Source organism: Poeciliopsis prolifica, unplaced genomic scaffold (genome assembly GCF_027474105.1).
Source record: "Poeciliopsis prolifica strain line A6 unplaced genomic scaffold, Auburn_PproV2 SCAFFOLD006, whole genome shotgun sequence".
In the NCBI taxonomy this organism is placed as follows: Eukaryota; Metazoa; Chordata; class Actinopteri; order Cyprinodontiformes; family Poeciliidae; genus Poeciliopsis; species Poeciliopsis prolifica.
The window spans coordinates 11,623,579-11,638,758 of record NW_026562381.1 but is presented as its reverse complement, the minus strand read 5'-3'; positions in this window follow the sequence as shown (position 1 = coordinate 11,638,758).

Here is a 15,180-nt window from a genome sequence, read left to right as displayed (position 1 = left end):
CAGCTCTGCTCTAATGGACCTGATTTACCTCTTAAAGCAGGTGATCAAGCTCTTTGCATTTAATTTCTGTGCATTGGTCATTTAATAACATGCTTAGCATAGCTTAGTTTGAAATGCAAACAAGGAGTGATTCCAACACAAATCCCCAGAAACATTCAACACTGAAGTTTTGGTTTATTTATGGTTTTACAACACAAACCTGCATCATAAAAGCTATACATCCGTCTTCTTAAAATGAAAAATTTGAACAAAACCAGCCCAGCTGACAGATGTTTGGAGACAAAGACAACGAAAACACAAAAGACGATGTGGGAGGTGATTATGTAGCTGCCAGGAATGTCCAAGAGATTTTTTTTCTTCCAACAATGGAAAATGTTGACATGTTGGGGGAAATCAGTCAAAACGGCTCTTTTAATGAAAGCCTGGATTTAAAACCAAAAAGAGAAAGATTTGAGACATTAGAAAAATAAATCCCTTTTTAAGTTACTCTGTAGCTAAAACCCTAAACACTTTGATCATAAGAAACCAGCACGTCTTTGTAACTGAAGGTCTGGTTCCTGCAGAGTCGAGCTAATTAGCAGAAAATAATCTGCTGTGGAGAGTTTCCAGGCGACTTCAGTAATAATAGGAAAAAAAGAAATGTTCAATTTGGGGTAAAATGAAAACTGGACAGAAGCGAGAGTAAATATCTTCCAACGGCTTTTCAGATCTGTCGCCCGATTTTAAACAAAAGAGCCCAATATTTAAGGACTCATCACAAGTTGTGATTCTGTTCGCTTTTATCTCAAAGTTTTCACTAAAATGTTTCATTTTATTCGTCTAAGGGATTGAATAATTTGCTATCGCTGCAGGGACAGTTGTGTGAAGTAAAGCAAACAAAGTTTAGAAAAGTAAAACTTTTGATTTGAGTTATTTAGTTTATTCAGTGTGGTTAAATCAAAAAAGGGTTTGCATGAAGTTTGCATGTTTGGGTTTTCTCTGGGTGCTCCGCCTGTCCAAAACACCGCTTTTAGTTTGATTAACGGTTTTTAACAAAATAGCAGACAAATCTGAAAATTATCTGTAATATTTAAAGGGTTATAGCTAACAATTACTTTAGTTATCGATAAATCAAATGATTATTCTGATGATTAATTGTGTAAAAATAGCTACTTTCTGCAGATTTTTAGATTAAAACCACATTTTAAAAAAAAAGATTCATTTTTCACATAAGGAAATAAACATTTTATTATTTCATAAAATTTCTTTCGTGAACATTTGATCATTTATAACCAAAGATGCATCTGCAGCTAAAGAAATACTTCTAACTTAATCATATGAATCACTTTCAGCACAACTTAACAGTACAGTTTTTTAATTTGTTTTATTTTTTTGATTAACCAAATAATAATTAGATAGCAAATTGTGCTCAGCATGAGTTTTTCGAGCCAGAATTGTGAAAAATGTATATATTTTTGGACAGTTTTGGGATAACTGCTGCTGTGAGTCTGTTCTTTCAGCTAATTGCATTTTTTTTAAAGTTTGTATACTCCAGTTGATTTAGCAATCAAGTAATCAATTTATTGATTAATTGAATTGAATTAATCACAATTAGTTGAATTAATTGTTTTAGCCTGCAACACAAGTCTCTTTACCTCAAACAGAACCGCACAGCAAACGAAACCCGACTTTATGCTTGCATGTTCTCCCTGGGATCCAATTTTTTTCCCCTTCAAATAAATAAAAAAAGAAAACGTTTGTGGGACTAATCTCTGATTTCTGCCCAGCTGCGGCGTTCCTCTGCGCTGCAGACGAGTGACGGACGGCTGAGCTGTCCAGGGTTCACGCCGCCTTTCACCCAATCCCAGCAAAGTGAATATAAACAAGATAAAGTGTGAATAGGCAATCAATGAGTGGAGGAGATTTTTGACATGCCGATCAATAGCCATAAGCTTTAGCCATTGTTGGCAGGGACAGAATCAAATAGGTGGCAAATTCAAGGAGGCTTCATCACTGACAACAAAACAGAAACAGAACGCATTTCGCCACAATTAAAGCAGGATCTCAAATCCATATTGATTTAAGAGCAGACGAATCCCCCTCAGTGGGTGCAACTGGGATTCATCATATTCTGCAAGTTTCATGACTTACAGAAGCTCTCCGACTGTTAGTTGTGCAACACTAAAGGGTTTTACCAGCTATCCGTCTGTGGGATGGAAACCTTTCTTCCTCTGAGTCATATCCCAGTTTGAACATTTTTTAAAGTATCTGCTGGTGATTCAGCACAGAAACAACACAATCAAGTTATAAAACCCAAAACCATTAACCTCCATGAAGCTCTCTGTGTTACACCTGTCTGCATGAAAAGAGCTGCACAAATGATGTTTGCTGGATTGATGGAAAAGCTCCGTGAAAGTGATCACATTTTAATTGACTTCAAGACCAAATCTATTCAAAGCGAAGCGAGGCGCAGTGAGCCTTCAGAAAAGAGACAATAACATCCTCATGTTGCTATTTCAGCTCTAACGCTTTAAATTCACTCCAAAGAATCAAAACAAAGAGGAAATTCTCATTTAACAGATTCAATCATGCAGTCGGTGGAGGGTTTTGGTTCCCCAGAACCAGAACCAAACAAGAGAGTTCAGTTTTTGTGCTTCTATAATCTGGAACAAACTTCCAGATAACTGCAAAGATGCCAAAAAACGTACAGCTCTTTGAACTGACTACTCTCTTCTCATGTAGAAACTAGAGGAAAACCATGCAGAAGACATTTTTATTATAATTATAGGGGATGTATTATTGCAAAACTTAAATCTTACCAAGATCTCTTTATAGTTTCTAATTCAAATATCTTAGTAAATTTGAATTAAGACAAAACTAATTGAAAAGTATCAGACAGATATAATAACTTGTCTCAAGTCAATAATTCCTGAATATTAATGAAAAGGTTCAGACAAATTAATTTGCGACATGGAAAAAATATTTTGGTAAATTAATCCCAATGGAACCAGAACAATTTTAAGGAATTACTGACTTCAACCAATTTCCTATGTTTTGCTGAAAAGTCAGTTGTAAGTTAGTTTTATCGTCTTATTTGAAGTGTGATGAGATATTTGTAATAGAAACAAGAGTAAAATTCTTTGGCAAGATTTGGCGTTTTGAAGTGTTACGCAAAATTTACATTTTTGTCAACTTAAATTTGGGTATCGAGTTTCTGAAAATACCCCAAATGCTTAAAAAAAAAAAAAAAAAACACCAAGCCGGTTTTTGGCAGTAAGTTATTTTTTGTGTGTGTCAAATTATAATTTATATTTTGCCATTTTATTTTTACTTCTATTCGAGTTGCTGAACTGCCATTTTCTGGAAATACATTAACGATTTTTGTGTCTGTAAAATTCGCGGTTTCAAACCTTCTGGGATGTAACCAATCAGAAGTAACTGCCCGTCACCTAGCAACGCCAGTGAAGCCCAGCCTCGTTACCTAGCAACCCAAGCAGTACTTTTTCACCAGCACATTTCGGTCAGTTGATTTCACTGCTGCGTGCTGTACAGTAACTACTGGAGGTGTTTCGTTGTTCACTTACCATCCAGAAACCATTTGCTGAGACCTTGTTCGTTGTGCGGGAGGCTCCACTTCTGCTTTTTAAAGATGTAAGGTTGGGTGACTGTGAATCTGTTTGCAGCCATGTTCACGCGCGAGCGTCAATGTTGCGTTGAGGTTGTGGCCAGAAGCAGCATTTAAAGTGACAAGACGCCCGAAAACAACTAAAAATAGGCAGAACAGAATAGCAGCTTGTTCTAAGTAAATATCTCATTAATATTTCCTTCTCTTGGTAAATAATTACTCTTGTAACATGGAAATAACCTTTTGTTTTAAGTAAATATACCTGCCTGTGGAATTAATAAAGGAATTATTTACTTAAGCTGAAATTGTGCTGAAAAATTACGTACAAGTTAATTTTCTCTCATTTCAAGAGTACTAAGATATTTGCAATAGAAACGTGAGTAAAGTACTTGAATAAATAGAGCTGCTATGAGTTCATTGTGAGAGATATCTTACAATTTTACAGCTGGTAATGGAGAGTATCTCCTGAAATGCATCCATCAGTAATAATTCATGTCTCCATCAGATGGTTAAATAGCAGAAAATGTGTGGGACAGCTCGGTTTGATGACTGAGTGGGCGCATCAAGTGTTTGGTCAATATTTCACTTCGACGAAGAAAACCAAACTATTCAGTCCTCATTTCGAGAAAACTCCCCGAGATTTTCCAGTGAGAAAACTTCTGTATCTGGTTAGAAAAACAAATCGCTGTGCCTCACCTAACAATACAGACAGGAGATGCAAGGTTCCCACCGCACCACGGGGGTTTAGCAGTTAGCATTCATCATTTTTCTTCTTTTTTTCCCCCATGACTCACAGCCTCCTCTCTGAGACTGAGCACCAACAGGAGATTGACTCTAAAAATAAAGAGCAGGATCCATCAGCATTACTATACATCCAGCTGCTGAGGCGTCGAGCACAAAGCCTTCATCCCGACTCTCCGTCAGGCTGACGGCGGAGAATACGCAGAGCTTTTCAGCAGCATTCAGCAGCTGATCTCACTGACACTATCGCTGAATATAGCTGGTGCTTATTTGGTGATTTTTGCGTGAATGCATCTGTGGAAACATCAGGGTTGAGGAGGAGAAGCTTGCAGCTGCGTTTATTGAAAGGTCAGCATGAGTGGAGCGAATCCAAAAGGTCAAAGCGGCAAAAGAATCAAACATCTGAATCCTTTTCCGTATTTCTGCGGGAAAGTCCTGCAACCTGCAGCCGAGTGCTGAATTTTCCACCATTATTTTCTGAAGGATTACAACGTTTAATTGGTCTGCATAGCAATAAGTTTGATCTCTTAACACTGCGGTTACCATAGGAACTAAAGCTGTTTGCTTCTGGAAAAAACTGAAGACTCAAGATGATTCAGATTAAGAAAAATGATTTCAGCATTAGTTGTGGGGAGAATAAAAGAAACGCCGCAGTTTTATGGAGCGCGGAATATTTTTAAGGCACAAATATGACAAAAATAAACCTTCCCTGAGGCAAGGTGCCTAATCTGAGACAGAGAGTGTTTCTCATCAGAGGACTGAACTGTAAAATGAAAAGAAGCTGCTCCATTTCCTGCGGCGCGATTCAACAACAGGCAGCAGATCATTTGTTTGGTGAGTTTTATACAAAAAACTTAAAATCGCACCTTTTTGTGTCATTCAGAGGAGTTGCACAAATCGCAGCCGACTTGGTTTATGTTGTTTTCACTTATTGGTGTACTTTTCTGTGACAATCTAATTTATATTCACATTTATCTAAATATTATATAGATGCCAGTAAGTCTGTTAGATTCATGTTCGCCAGGTTAATTCACTCATCTTACTTTCTTTCTTAGAATCTCTTTAGTTCAGTAAGTGAACCAAATGATCACTGTTTGTGTCTTAAAGTTTAAAATTTAGGAAGCAGAAATTTAGAGTGATTGTTCAAACTATCTTTGTTTTAACTAAAACACAAGGCAAACCAAAACTATGGGGGAATTTGAGAGCACAAACTTGTCTCTCTTTTCACTTGTGAATCATTTTCTGCTCATGTTTGGAACAGAAAAATACCGCTGCCTAGCAACCTCTGAGCCAATAGAATGAAAGTGTTGCACCGGGTGTAATTGTTTCCGTCTAGTGGGTGACCCTGTGTGGCCACTGTTGGTCGTAGTAGCAAACCTCAACAATCCGATCCTGAATAGAGCAAATGTTTATCAAATACAGTGAGTCTCATTAAGCTTGTCCACGTCTGGTCAAGTTAAAACCTCAAGGATTAGGATTTAATCTGACAGGCCATAATATTCTCAATTTAATGAGAATAATAATAAAATGGGGGAAATAAGATGATTTCTGTCATTTTTTGCAAATAAAAATCTGCAAATCTTTCTCCTAGTTCTTCATGTTTTATAATATGTGATGTACAACATGCAATATGTACAGCAAAATTGCAAAAACAACCAGTAAGAGTAATCAATAAGGATGGTTATTTGGATAACCAACCAAATAACCAACGTAACCAAATAATTTGGTTAAATTCATGAAATGTATTAATTTTAACCATTCATAAATGGTTAAAATGTATTAATCTGAATTTTTGCAATTTAGGTTCATAAAATGTAACTTGTTCAAATTTGCTGACATGGTGAAATTACAGAGAGTTATCAAAGACAATTTTCTACCAGAAAATAAACATTAAATATTTTTGGTAAATGTCTTAGTACTGATGCATCTGTAGGACTTAATAAGAAAGTAGAAATCACGTGTTTCAGAAAAACCGGAGGTGAAAATTTGGGTTTAAGACACAAACACAAAATCTTAACAAGTATTTTTGGTCGAGTTTTGTGCAAATGTCTTAGTGCACTTGAAATAAGACAAAACTAAATGAAAAGTAACATATCAACAAGAAATAGGAGCCATAATGTTGCATAATATTGATGAGAAGTTACTTGTTCATTAGCAAATTATTTCAGGATATTTTCCCGTGCTACAAGCAAAATATGCTAATGAAACAAGTATTTTTTATCAATATTAAGGAATTGTTATCTTAAAATAAGCTCAAATATCTAGTATTTGTACTAGAAACTAAGCCAAAAATACTTGGTAAGATTTTGTGTTTTTGCCTTAAACCCAAATTCTCACCTCAGATTTTTCTGAAATCTTGAACACCTGGTTTCTACTTTCTAATTAAATCCTGCAGATGCATCAGTAAAGTTCTTATTTTTACAAGTCAGGGAAAGTTTGTTTGTGCATATTTAAATATAACCGGTGAATAAATATCCCTCCTCCCTGCGCTCCTGTCCTGAAGACAGGCGCTGTAATGACACATGCCAATGATGGGGTGCACACTCCTGAGCAACACCAAATAAAAGCAGACAGAATTAATTGCAGCTCGCGGTTGTGACCTTTTCCATTTGATAAATCATAGAGCCTCAGAGACTGCCATTACCCTGGTAGATGGAAAACACACAGCTTTGAGAAATGATCTGGGATCTGAAGCCGTATCGACCCAAACATGCTGTGCTTTCTGCACACAAAACCTTTTACATGCACAATCTGATATATTCTCTCTCGAAACAAGACAGAGACACTACATGACTGTCTGGAGAGAAGTCAAATTTGTATTTCATCACTTAGAATGGAGAAGCATTCCCCTGATGCTCAATTAAAATTCAACAAGAGGAGTCACACAAGTTGCACCAACGGAGACCGTCATTAGGCTATTTTCTAATTCATTTGGGGAGGAAGTCACATTTCCTGAGACTTTGTCAAAGGAGACACTTTTAGACTTCCTCGCTTCTTCAAAATTATTTTCAAATTTGAAACTTTTGCAGAAAAAGATGAAGATTTTCAACAAATTTCATCAGGATAAAGTGGTTTGGCTGCACAGAATGAGGCCATGAATGCCTGACAGGAAGACTATATGAAGTGTATTTCATAAAATAAACACAGAAAAGTATCACTTTCTACCCATTTTCCTTATTAAACTTTAAAATGTGATCAAATGTTTGAGCTGTTTCCACCTCAAACATTTGATTATGATACAAATACTGAACTAATCATAAGTTAAGAGATATTCTGAGAAAATATTTAGCTAACTAGAAACAACCAGTTTCTAGGAGAGTATTAGCGCTGTCAATCATCCGCCGTGTGGCGCTGCTCATCCTCTCCTCTCCTTGTTTTCTGCTACAGTGCAGCTAGCAGAGCCTGAATGCTAAAGCTAGTTAGTATGGCCACTAATGATGGTGGATGAATGGATTCCAGTAAAGGTAAATTGCCCCCCTCCCACATTAGCTCATTTAGCAGCGACGACATGGGATTGATTGACAGCGATAAGACCTGCCTCCTGGCTCTGGTTGGTTGCTTTTCTTCAGACTGCAATATTGGCTCAGGGAGAATCTGAAGGAAATTGATCTTTTTACCTATCTGTTTCCAAACAAACTACCACAACATAGTGATAGTTTTAACAAATATTTAAAAAAAAAAAAAAACATTTTTACGTATAAGTTACATACTGCAGCTTTGACGACTGGAAAAAGTATTTTAAAACCTCTGGTCAGGCCTTGCACAGCTATCAATCAGGAGGTTTCTTTACTAATATCAGACTGGGCGACCATTAGTCTCCTAATGCATCGGCTTTTATTCCACTCACACTTTCTGTGATCTTTAGTTCTTGAGATGACACACCAGTCCAGCTGCTTCCGGTGAAAACCTGGCACACTGTCCTACATTCTTCCTGCACATCATCTGAACCTACGATTCAAGCTCTTATTTTAGGAGCTTCATGCTAAAATGTTCATGTAAATATTTCTTGCTTAAATCCTATTAAATTTAATGCAATTCCTTTTAAAAACAAAGAGAAAAGTTGTTTAATGTCTTACAATATAAGCAGGTTTTCCAAATCAGATCATTTTGGCTATATAGAGTTCTTCATATTAAAAATAAAACACCTCTCTTGAAATTTTCACACTATAATATGTGCTTGGAGAACTGCCATGAAATAGTCTCCAGCATTGTTTTTCTCCCTCTTTCGCAGCCTGAAGGTTAGACGTGGAGCGAGTCAATCAGGAGTCACTTCTAATGAGTTCATCACCTTGTTTATGACACGGATGGATTTCACATTACCATAATTTTGCTATTATGCCTGTAAAATAGTTTGAGATGACTGTTGCCAGTCTGAGTCAACTCTATTTCCCGAATCCAACAGTAGGAAAAGAAAAGAATAAAGGCGGGAAAAATTATCCGCACTGATTAAATGACACCTGAATCCCATTTATGGCTGGAGCTAACAATTATATTAGTAATCAATTATTTTATTGATTATTTGGTAAAAAAATGAATAGATTCTGCTGATTTTTCATTTAAGCCTGTTTTAAATTGTCTTGTATGTCACAATGGACACATGATCAATATCAATAGATAATATATCTGCTACAATATTCACTGAACTCTGATTCTGAAATGCACAGGATTCTGGGTGATTTGGGCCTCAGCTGCTAAATTTTTGCTGGACTCAACTAACTTACTCACCTAGCAACACCCTGTAAAGCAACTTGCGCAGCAGCAGTATAAGGTTTGTTTCACCACAGTGCCTCATAACTGCTTAAAAATGAGGCAGATAAATAAAATAAAAATTATGGATAAAACAGGAAGCATCACACAAGTTTGGCAGCATTTCGGATATTTAAAACAAAAATCTCATCAATAATTATTGATATTGACTAACAGCAAACGTTTGTATTGTGATTTCAGCCATACCATTTAGTCTGACCTGTTTTATACATTAGGAAAAAAAATCTAAATATATAGATAAACAATTCAGTTCCTGTTTTAAATAAGAAAATAAACATTTTATTTCCTGAAATGCAGTGACCTAACATTCCTCTAGTGAATACTTAAGCAACAGATGAACCTGTAGATTAAAAAAATGCTTCTAAATTCAAGATAACATCAACACAGTACAGGGATAATCTGTTGATCATCTTGGGGATTTAATAATTGGTTAGCAACTGGTACTTAGAATGGTGAAGGTAATACTGTCCCACTTGAGGTCGTTTTATAAGTCTTCATACTCCAGAAAGTGATTAATCGATTACTAAATTATTTGACAAGTCATCAGAATTAATCCGATCAATCCCATTTATTCCCTAAATTACATCTATAGCCTCCACATTAAACACACTAGTCAAAATGCCCGGAATGAATATAATTAAAGACGTAAACTGCTAATGAAGCTAAAGAGAGGTCAAACTGCACCGATCGGTACGTCAAAATCCTTTAGCTTTGACTGTTGGATGTTCACACGTGTGGAAAATGAATTATGACAAGTGAAGAGCGGACGCTGGATCACATTAACACAAACTGACACTTCAGAGGTTCATCCAGTCGAGAATAAAACTTACTTGTAGCTTTACAGAAGCGACTGTTACTCGACGCAGTACGGAAAAGAAACCGCGTGAACATGCAAAACCTCTTGAGCGGCAGCCAAAAGAAAGAAGCGTGCTACCCTCAGAGAGACGCTACCCTCAATTAGAGAGTCGCAGCTGGAGAAGACTTCTGAGTGCTCTGGAAGATGGAGATTCATCCTCAGCTGCGCATGACGACAGATGATGCAGCTTTTCATCTGAAAGATGCTGAAAGATGGAATTTTATTCTAAGCTGGAGCTGACCATTAAAAACACTTCAGGGACAAGCTGTGGATTTAAAGTCAAATTTGACAGAAAGATACCAGTCAAAGATGCTTTTTCACACTACAGTAATGTATAAAGCAGCAGACAGCATTTCTTCTTTTTATATTCCTTTTAAGCTGTTATGACACCATTTCTTATCTTGTCATGTACAGCTGGAACAGGAAATTCACACATCCTACATAAAAATACATACAGCCATTTTTCCCCACAATGTCTGACATTAACTCAGGCTAAACATTTCCTTTACTTTCTTCAAATTTCAAAATGTACTTGTAAAGTTTAACATGCATTAGAGTAATTTAGTATGAACTCCAAAAACACAAAATCTTACCAAGTGTTTTGGTCCAGTTTCTAGTTCAAATATCTTGACATACTTGAAATAAGATTAAATTAACTTACAAGTCACTTCTCTGCAAGATATTGGCGCTTGTTTTGAGTCAATAATTTGTTAATATGGATTAAAAAGTTCTGGTTCCTTTGGCAGATTAATTTACTTATCTTGTTAGATCTAGAAATAATCCACCAAGGGAGTACTTTTTCATAAATATTACGGAATTATTGACTTACATTTCTTGCTCAAAATGTATTTGTAAGTTTATTTTGCCTTAAAGTCTACTAAGATATTTTCACTACGAGACAGAAACTGCTTGGTAAGAATTTGAGTTTTTGGAATGTGGTTCGAATTGCATGGAGCAAAACGTTCAGAAGATAACAAGAACGCAGAATCAGATGCAGAAAAGTTACTCTGTTTTATCATTTTGAACCTCTTTTATGATACTTCCTGGACCTGCAAATATTGGCATCCTTTTGAAAATCTCAAGATGAACATTCTCTGGAATATATAAAGAATGTTTTTACTTTACGGTGATAATCATTGAAAACATATGTTTTGTAAGCCGTAAATTTTCTTTTAGAGAAGTTAAGTTTCCTTTATGCCCAGTTTAAATTATGACCAGTTCACATCAGGACGGCTGGACGGAAACATTTTATCTGCTGTTATGTCGTCTTATATTATAGCTCTCAAAGAGAGATTGGAATAATATCTGTCTGCAGATTAGAGCTTTACAAAAAAACAGAGTTCAGTCGGCTCATTTTTAGTCCAGTCCTCTTACCTTTCCATAGCAACATATTCTGCAGTGTCTGTTAAAGTAAAGATCAATATAAAAGGACAAAAGAGTAAGGCTTTGCTGCCAAACAAACAGTATCATATAAGTCACGTCTTTTAGAAAAAACGATGGAAAAATCCAGATAAACATTAAAGCAACCAAAGCAGGCGTCTGTGCCAGGAAGCATAGGGAGGATTAAAGTTATCTCTCTTTCTGCTTGTGCTGGTTTATACTGGTACACTTATCTGATCCTCTTTTAGGGAAAAACACTTCTCAGAGCAAGTAACACATCAGCCCTGCTGTTGACATTTGATAAAAACTCAGAATCAGTAGATTCAGCTTCCACATGCTGCATCTGCCTACCCCAGGTTTCACATCAGTCCTTGCAGTTACTGTCAGTTTATTCCAGCTTTGAGTAAGAGAGGTGTAATCAACTCACACCATGAATTAAGCAACAGCGCCACAGCCCTCACAGAGAGGCCTGGCTGTGAAAGAAAACTCCATAAACATGTCGCAGAAGACAAGCTGCAGACACTAAACCGTTTAAAACTAACAGGAATGTAACGGTTACCAGATTCTGGGAAAAAGCTCTTAGGACAGCACATTTTAATATGGCTTTTTTTTTTTTTTACTAAAATGTAATTCAATTTTAGTCATCACAATTATTTCAGTTGAGTTAAACTTTTTGGTTTTTAACAGGAAAAACCAAAACACTAAACGCTACTAGCATGCTAGTTCCGAAATGCTAACATATTAGAACAGTTATTTCACTCAAAACATCGTTTATACAAGACTAGTTGATGGAATATAATTTTTTTTGTATGGGAATCACATAGGTGTACTTTGGTTGTGCTACTTAACCTGTTCGGTTGGAACAATTTCTGATAAGTGTTACATCAGCACTTTGTTCTTAGCAAACAGAAGCTAGTGAGGTGGAAGCTAACGGTTAAAAGAACATGCACGTTCGATGATATCGTGGCATCACAGCGCCATCTAGTGGTCTGGCAGGAGGACTGTAGCCGGTTCGAGCTGTATTGGCTATGCCGTCCAACCGTGGCACTTTTCCTCCAATCAACATCCCAAATAAATTGCGGACATGGTCTCGCACGACACATTAGGACCATTGTAGATAGAGAGAAAGACAATAATAAATGAGTCTGAAAAGTCAAACATTTGAAAGAAAAAGATTCAAAATTTTGACATTAGTTCCAGATATTTTTTTCAATATTTCAATTGGTTTGACATGGTGAAATTTTGGTCCTCAACCAAGTCTACTGGACTATCAGGTTTGAAAACAATCCTAGAGTGGCTCAGTCAAAGTCCAGACCTAAAATCCAACTAAGAACCTGTGGCAAGACCTGAAATTTGTTGCTGGCAGACAGTTTCTGAGCTTGAGCCCATTTGTAAAGAAGAATGGGCAAATACGTTGATTTCTATCAGGTCGATATTCCCCAAGTCCTACAGCTTTACTTGCTCAACACTTTTTTTTTATATTTTTTTTTAGTTGAAAAAAACTTTGGGAAATTAAACAAAAATTTCCTTTGCACAACAATGAACAACTTTATATTGGACTATAACCTAAAATCCTCATTAAATAGGAGAAGTTTGAGGGTTTTAATATCCTCTCTCTCAAAAGCACAACACGTCTTTTGTTATTTTATTTTGCATGCCTTGTAAAAATTAAAATATCAAACTGGAGCAAGATAAAACAACAAAAAACTCTGACTAAGACCAAATGAAGTTTCCTGGGATTCCAACTCGGAGGATTACTGAGCTTTTTGGTTCAGTCAAGGCTGTTTTCACACTCTGTATGACAACAAACTGCTTCTTCTGAAGGGAGAAAAATGAGCCTTCACATCCACAGCTTTGCTGACTGTGTGCAGATTCCAGTGGGAGTACACTAAATAACCGCTAATTATCCTTATGCAAAGAGGACGACGGCCATGAAAAGTGTCACTTACTTAAATTATCCTTTAAAGACGAGAAAAGGTTAATGCATATATTCAAGTCTGGTCATAAAGAAGAAGGTGGAAAACAAAATCGCAGAAGCCTGGATCTGCTGCAGGAAGGAGCAAAGTAATAAACCGGGGTCACCGTTAATTTAATCACACCAGCTCTTGTTGACGAGGTCACGGCGTACAAACTCATCACAGCTTCTTCTCCTCTTAAGAAAGCAAACATGCAGCAAGGCTGATTATTCACAATCACGCCATCTGACCCGCAATCAGAGTTTTATTATAAATAAAGGTAGGAGTGCATGGCTCAGACCGCATAATGTGACAACAGTTGGTAGGTTGCTAATCCTTAACGCTCTACTAGAGTTGCTGCAGACCTCAGGCTGATTTTAACAAAGAACGACATTTTCAGATCGCAGTCTTCAATTTAGCAAGAAAAAAAAAACTCCCACAGACGATTCCTTATGTTTAATAGAAACAGAATTACAAAATAAAAATGCATGTTTAGGATGTGAACATAATGTAAGACTGCTTTTGTACTCAAGTAAAAAGTATTTGGTCTACTCAAGTACTGAGTAACTGATCAAATTTTCAATCACTTAATTTTTTATAAAATTACATCATCAGATGGACCAAAATATAAAGCTACAGGGAATTTCTGCTATTTGAAGAAGAAAAATTACAATAATTCAAACAAGTAACAAAAACTAACAAAATCAGACCAAAGAAAGTTATCAAAATCAGTTTATTTCAATTAAAAAAAACCTTTTTAAATACTCCATGCGCGTGTCTGGTAAGTTGTTGAATAAAACATGTTTGATTTTCATGAGGTGGGTAAAAAAAAACAATTTTACTCAATTAACAGAAAATATACTTCATAAGAAAGTACTTTTACTCAAGTAAAAGTAAAAAGTACAGCACATGAAAATCACAAATTATTTTTCCAAAAAGCCACTCTAGTGAAAATAACAGAGTAAATGTAACGAGTTACTCCCCAACACATAGAAGCTGTTAAATTAGTAGATTTGTAATAATTATTGATGAAGGCAAATAAATTGGTTAATGAATTGTCTGTTAGTTTGTTAAATTAATTATCTGAATAATTAATTATCAGACATGTATGTAATTATTATATTGGCTTTTCACCAATTCATAAACTGTTAATTAAACTTAATTACATCAACCAAGAACTGAAGGTGGAAATTAGCACTTTGTGCTGTAACCTGGTGCCAGAAAACCAGTGACAGGCATTTTGACACATCAGGTTAAAATTATTAACAAGAATTTGAAATGACTCAGCAAACGACTTTCTGACTCTATCAACTCATTAAAGCACATTTTTTCTTGTAATTTAATATTTCTTTTGCTAATTTTATGACCTTGTTCTTATAGTTGAACAAAAATTCCTGTAAATTAAACTCGAAAACAACCTTTTGAAAAAAGCTGAAATATCCACAGCAGAACTCCCAGATGGAAAACCTAAATCAACGGTGATTTACTTTAATTTGCCAGCGGCTTTTTGGTGACATTACAAATTAACATTTCTGAAGCAGAAACTGCAATTTACAGCAGATTATTCACAGTCAGAGACACCTGAGCATTGCATGTTGCACGAGAGACGGAGTGACTGAAGGAGGTCACGAGAAAAGATCAGCAGCAGCTCGCATGGGTAAAAATAGCAAAAATGAAAACATAAACAGCTAAATTAATCCACTGTAATCAATAAAAATGATTACAAATGCAAAATAATCAACATAAAACAGGTATTAAAGACGTAAATCAGTCTAAGCAACCTCTTTAAGAAAAACAAATGACACCAAGTTGTCATTATGGTGTCTGCTTTTTGTTATCTCTAATCTGAAACATGCAGCCTGCAGCAGGAGTGTTGA